This window comes from Protopterus annectens, chromosome 3.part0 (assembly GCF_019279795.1).
Source record: "Protopterus annectens isolate FY-2018-M chromosome 3.part0, PAN1.0, whole genome shotgun sequence".
NCBI classification, from domain to species: Eukaryota; Metazoa; Chordata; order Ceratodontiformes; family Protopteridae; genus Protopterus; species Protopterus annectens.
In genome coordinates, this window is record NC_056731.1 from 1,630,761,159 (window position 1) to 1,630,768,381 (window position 7,223).

Below are 7,223 nucleotides of genomic sequence, written 5' to 3' on the forward strand. Positions count from 1 at the left end.
TACAAATAAGACAGAGATATAGAAAAGGGGTAACAGGAATTATTTATAGGGGTTGTCAAACATTAAAGTATTGCAGAAGAAGAGGAATCGCAATTAATAAGAGGATCAATCGCTGAGTGCTAAAGGACAAATAAGGAAGTAATAATATGTATGAGTTTAGAAAGGATGCTGTTAAGCAAGTATTTTTGATAACAACTCTAGAGCATAAAAAAGTCTAATACAATGACTTAGATAACAGAAAGTAGAAAGGATTGTTGCCACACACAGGGACCCTAAAGCAAGAAAACTAATAAGATATGCCACAGAGGTCTTAAGAGATATTTCGGTAATTCCATGAAAATGTGTATAAAGCAGGAATGAGGAAACCAAGGAAAGGTAAAAGGAAACATTTATGAAATATTTAACTATGCCAAGGTTAGAAGAAGATAAGGCTCAAGAATTAATAGCTAAGATATGATGCAATGAAATAAAAATGATGACATATAATTAATCAGTACAGAAGTCTCCAGGAACAGATGGTATTCCTGTGGAAATTTTGAAATTAGCAGGGAAGAAAGTGACAAAGATCTGGAAGATAAAGCCAGGGAAAGTACAAGCATCTTGGAAAAAAAAAGGTGGAGGCTATATTAACTCAAGGAGGGTAAAGACTCTTCAGACTGACATTCACATATACCAATTTGAGTTTTAATTAGGATTATAATGTGTTTATGACTATACTAGGTAACAGAATGGCAAATGTGTTGACAATATTAATAGTTATATTATGATTTTGTGGAGGGGAAGTGAAAATCTGACAACATTACTATAACGAGGATCCGGGAAGAAGAACAGTATGAGAAAATACCACTATTGTTGGACACAGAAAGCATTTCACCGGTCAACTTGGATTTTATTAGTACAGCAATGGGAGCATTTGCATTCCCAGACAGAACAATATGGTTAATTAAAGAGGATATATGAAGGGTTACAGGCTAGAATTAAGTTGTTAGTGTTCTTCTCTGCAAAGTTGTGTTTGAACATAGGAACACAGAAGGAATTTCCTCTTTCCCCTCTGTTATTTGCGTTCTACTTACAGTCCTCCGCATTGAAATAAAAGGGACTCACAAATTCAAGCATATAACTGGTTGATAATCAAGAAGATTTAGCTTTACTCACAGGCTGTATAATTTTACACTTGATAAATCCAGAAAATGACATTTCAGTTTTGTTGATCATTTTATGACAGTTTCAAGGCATAGCAAAGTCTGTATCGGAAAACTATATACCCACACACAAATTTGTTCGGCAATATACATATCTATGGGGACAAAACAAGAATAAACATTTAGGCTATGGAATTAAAAGGAATCAATTAGGAGAGGTTAGGAAATATTGAGGAGAGAGAATGGAAAGGCAAAATACAAATCAAAAGTGGGAAGACATTTTCATAGGTTTCAAGTATGCAACAAAGTTCAAAAGGTTTAGGATTTTTGCATGGAAGTAGTTGCATGAGTATTTTTATAGTTCACACAAATTTCATATAATTCTTCTTCAAGCAGACAATTGCTGGGGTGAAATGGGAAAAGAGAGAACTGGAAACATATGTTGGGGAATGTAACAAGTTGGCAGACTTTAGAAATTCCCTACAGAGAAATTTGTCAGACATATTGGGGGAGAAAATTATTGTAAATAATGAAATGATTCTTCTCAGTTGGGATTTAAAACCTGAAGTGCCTAGTCATAATAAGGCCTTCCTAAATTTAATGCTATTGGCTGCCAAAAAGACATGAAGCTAATGAAAAATGTTTACAATGGTTTGTTTTCTTTTCTATAACTGCAAGTGTACCCATGTTCAAAATGTTGAAGTTAATATAGGTGTTTACAAAAGCTTCCAATAGAAGCTAGTTTCTGCAATAGAGCTAGCTGTTATCCCAACCACAGGATTCTCTTGGCTAGATATAGGAGATTTCCCTATGCCATCATGGACTTGACAAAGGAAACCACATCATTCATGTCAACACAAGGGTGACCAAGATTAGTTTTGGTCTTTCTTCCCATAAATTTTACATTTAGGCATGAAATCTGAAGAAACTGCAGAAGGCATCTTGTCAAGGAATAGAGAGTGCATCTATAGCAACCTCTCCCTTGTCCTGCTGAACCAAGCAGAAGTGAGAAAGATCACATTTTTTTTGCATGCAAAACAGGTCAATCTCCAAACTGCCCAGTCTGCTGAATCTCTGAACCAGAAGAGCTCAGAATCTGCTATTACAAGAGAAAACTGGAGAAGCAGTTCAAGGAACCTGTTAGCAAATTCAATTAGCTTGTAATGTGTACTGCTGAAACAGCAATGACTATATGTCTGTTGCAGCTGCAAAATATGTATCACTTCTCTACACAGTGGGAGGTAGAACTACTCCATGCCTCCCCTAGCTTGTTTATGTACCACAAAAAGCTGGTCATACTGAAATGGGAAGGGCCTTAGAAGAAGCTTCCACTCCAAGATATTTATGGTGAGGTAGTCTGGATGCACACCCAGCTATATGATGTGCAGTCCCCTCTTGAAGTGAGCCACTCTCTTTAAAAAGTGAAGGAGGCAATGTGAGCTTTCCAACTTGTCTACAAAGCATCCAAAGTTAAAACCTGCAATGGGCTCAACTACAGGAATGGGGGTCACACACAGAGATTGCCGATGGATGTCGCTCATTGCAAGAACAGCAGAAGAGGTCTGACAAAAGGAGACAATTCAGCAGCACATGGTGACTCGGCAGCTCTTGATGCTTCACAGTCTACTACGACATCCAAATTCTTGAGTGGACAAATGTCACCTTCAAGATCCTGGCAGCCACTGACACCTTACAGTCTCATGCAGGATTCATATCCCCAGGTGGGCAAATGGCACCATGAAAATACTGGCAGTCAATGACACCTCACAGTCCACTTTAATACCCATATCCTTTAGTGGACAAATGTCACCAAAAAGATCCTGGCTGTCAGTGACACCTCACAGTCCTCTTAAGTACCCATATTTTCAAGAGGACAAATGGCACCACAAAGATCATGGCAGCCAATGCAAAACCAATATCTCCAGGTGAACAAATAGCATTATGATGATCCTGGCTGTTACCAAGACCAAAAGATACAAGAGTATCTGGATTTTGCCCTTCCATTGAATCTTACCCTACACTGCTATGTGCATGCCTTTCCTAAGATCTACATAAGCAAGGATAACCACAACGGAAAATGTTCAGCTCCAAGCCAGCAAAGACAATCCTCTGATATGAAGACAGAAAGGGCTTTTCCCAGATTACATTAGTACTGCAGCCTGGGAAGCAGCTACTCCAAGAATGTAACAAGGAAACTCAGCAATAGGGCCAACAGCAGCCAGTTACCCAAGAAAGGAAACAGATGGATATCCTTATCTTGTGATCCTTCTGGCCACCACAGATTATACTTTGGTAACTACTGCAGGTGCAGATGAAAGTTCAGACTGAAGTACTTTCTTTCATTTCTGCATATTCAGACTGAATCAAAAGAATGTTCTATCCATACCTCCGGATATACTAAAAGGGGTCTGCCACATCCAGTGACACCACATAGCCCCCCTGCAACAGCAGCAGTAGTAACAAGGCATCCCTGGAGAGTCAACATCCATCCATACCAGTTGCTGTAGCTGAAGTTTGTGAGGGCTATGATACATGGAAGGGAGTTCATCTCTTCTTTTCAAAACAGGAAAAAGGCAGAAACAGAACCCCTGACCTCTCTATAAAGGAGGGTGGAATCTATGGTCCTTCTAAGGAGTACAGTTTGGGCCTGTCATGACAGCTCTATGATAAGTGTGCCTCTTACTATGCAACACTTACTTGTCTGTCAGATCTCACTGATCCTTTGTGAAGGCTTTCCAAAAAATAAACTCCTGCCCCCCCCCCCCCATCCCATTGTCAGCCTAGACAGTAAACGGGACTGTGACTGCTAGTCTAGCAAACTAACACCTTTGGCAACTTAGCAGATACTGGGGGGGAAGTCTGTATGATGGCCAGCACCCTTTCTTAGGCTGCAAGGTAGCTTCTCCTTCTTCTTCATGTGTTGGTTGTACCTAGAAAAAATGGAGTAAAGGGGCTAAATTGTGTTCACAGAGGTCTTTCAGAATGAAGAAAGCTTGCTTCTTTTTAAGAGGGCATCCACCAAGTCTTTTGTAGGTCAGCTAGAGAAAATTGCTCCCACAGGTGGGACATTTAGGATGGAATGTCTCCTCTCCTCCTTAACAACTCAGTTTTTCAGCCAGATTGTCTTTCATAGGCACCACTGAACCTGTGGACCTAGTCATAGTGTTTTTCTAAGTTAACCCTGCAATGGATTACATGAAAACCCACTCATGGAGTTGAAGACAGAGCTCTGACTGTTTTTGCATTGCCAGCCTCAAGAAGGTTGGAAATCTTCTCTACTGCCCAATGCACGGAGAAGATCTGGATAAGTAAGATAAGCTGCTAATGGTTCAAAGTCCCAACAGGGCATGTGAGTGTACCCTCTTATCTCTATCAAATATATTAGACGCACTGTCCTGTGACAAGGTGTGACTGAACAAAGAGATCATATAAGTGTCAGCTCAAGGATTCCTGGTCAGGGCCTCACTCCACTCACCTATGACAAGTTACAGAAAATATCTGCTTTTTTGGTGCCCTAGAAGCGGTGCCTGGGTGCTCCCAGGCTTCACTTATGGAATCTTTGGTGACTGATTCAATGGGAGATTAATAAAGACTCCTCCTCCTTCTCCTTCATTACTAGATTCTCATCACTACATTTCTGAGGCTATGGAATGGGGTGACAGGCCAATACATAAAGGACATCAAGAGTATTAAGGTTTCACCAATGAAGTTGCCCAACAGAAGATGGAGAATAGTTAGCAGTCAATGACCATATATATCTCAGCAATAATGACCTCTAAGTCTTCAGACTCCTCATAAGATCCTGACTGTGAGAGAAGTCTTCAACCTCCCTCATCTCCTGCAGGCACAACCTCATACATGGCTGATAAACATGCAACTGGTGAGTACCAGTCATCAGAGGGACTGGAGTCAATGCTTGGGGGCATACCTGGCAGTTGAAATCTGCTACATGAGAGACCTGCACCAGGACCAGTGATGTACCAGGACATGTTCCCAGAGGATGCATTCAAGCTTGCACACAAAGTCCCATCACATTTCAAACATTTTACTGGGAATGAAACTTTGAACTGTCAGTCATGCTGGGAGGGGTTAGGGTGGATCTCCTCCCAACCAGGGTCACTGGTTCCTTCTAGGACTCAAGGGGAGACATGGGAAGAAAGGTTTCAGTTTTGACTGGGGAACTTGTGGACTAACCAGAATTAGGGTACTGACTATGCCCCCTAATGTTGCATCAGACTGCTTCTACTCTGGACCTCATGACTTCTTCTGAAGCAGAAAACAAATACAATTTCAAACCCTTGCTACTCAAGATCATCCTCATCACATGGGAAATTAATGGACTTACTACTTAAAAGAGCTTGACTGAAACTTACCTACCCTTTCAAATGCCAGAAATGCTCATGCACAGACTTGTATATGAACTTCTCACAAATTTGCACATCTTTGCAAACATTATGGCAGTGAAGAATGCTAAGACCTTCTCATTCTAAAGCCTGCAGATGGTTGTGTTGAATTGCTTGCATTTATGGGAGTACTTCATTCTCTGCTCCTCTCTCTGGTAGTAAAGGCAATGACTGTGTGCTTTGACCCATTTTTGGTCAAATGGGCACTTAAAACGTCTGGCTTTGGACAGTGAACATGGAACCTTTTCAGAGATGAGTCAGCCCTAGGGCTGAAGCAGCAAAAATGAAGTGTTGGTAAATTAGGTTTTAAGGGCTATTACTGCTCTCCTAATTCAGGATGTAATGCCTCAGCTTATACTGGATTAAGACATGAGTTCTCATAGGTGCAGCAGCTTCAGAGAGAAAAAATGCCATAATGGAATGAAGAGAGGAGTAGCTCATTAAATAGCCTAGTATAATAAACTGATCAAATGTCAGGCTCCAGTCCAGTAATATCTACATTCAAAAACAGAGTTCCTCTGCCAGAAACTGGCAACCGTTCAATGTACAGATTTATAGGCCGGAAAGTTTATTTCATCTCATCATTCACACTTTTCCATTAATGATGAAGATGGCTTCACTGTTTTCTCAACTTCCAGTAGTTTTTTTCATTTTTATACCAAATCTTCTTTCTTTCCCTAATATCAGACATCCACCAATCCTCCCCTTCCTCTATCAACTGTTCCACTGTACCCCTGATCACCCAGTGGCAGTCCACTCTTTAAAGTGGAGATTTCCTTTGTGGTGCAGCAAGCTGCAAAGTCAATTAAAGGGGCAAACGCCAAATGATATGCCTTCATCCTGGCAGTATCAGGGGATTTTAAAACCCTAATACACCATCTGCAGGCATAGTCTACCAAAGCAGGGCTTGCGATAATGTCCTAGACTTCTCCCTGCTTTCACATATGCACTTAAACCCAGCTAAAGATATGCACTGCCTAACAAACAACTGCAACTGCCTCTGCCTTTGTGCCATTTTCTTTTACACCTGTCCTCTACAAGCAGCCAGCAGTGCAGAAAATCAAGACAGCCCACTCCTTATTACTGTCCTCCCATAACTCTGTGAGCCCAGATCATCCAGGTCATTCTACGCCACTTATCCAGTGTTCATAGGTTCATAGGTTGATACTAGGCTATCTGCCCTAGGGCATTTATAAGCCTAGCCAGAGTGTGTTTGGCTTTCCCCACCCTTTTAGATTAGTTGACTGTGCCCCTGTATAGTAGGTCACAGAAGGTAGCCCTTTTAAGGTTAGTTTACCGTACCTCTGTCAAGCAGGGACACAGAAGGGATCCCAGGGTAAACTTACGATCTCCCATCCACTCGTCAAGATTTCTCTTGAAGAGGGTCAGTGAGGGGCTCTGCCTAACATGGATTGGGATTTTGTTCCAGAGTGAGGGGAGCCTCTGGAATATGAATCTATCCCTCCAGCATGTCCCCTTTATTTCTGTGCTGAGGTTCAAGTCCCTGGGGCATGTAGCTCTAAGGGATTTGGATTTCCTGAGGTGAAGCATGTCCATTAATTCTGGGTTGGACATGGCTTTATACGTCAGACACAGATCGCCTCTGAGTAGGCGGTACGCAACTGAATAGAGCTGGAGTTTCTTTAGCCGAACTGCATAGGGCATTTTCCCCGTTTTT

The 7,223-nt window shown here is 41.4% G+C and overlaps 1 protein-coding gene across 3 annotated transcripts in view; it reads right to left on the reverse strand.

Annotated features, from left to right (window-relative positions):
* The window catches only part of NCALD (neurocalcin delta), a 1,186,843-nt gene that overhangs the window by 614,389 nt on the left and 565,231 nt on the right, over nucleotides 1-7,223 (reverse strand). The gene's annotated exons all lie outside the window — the stretch shown is intronic.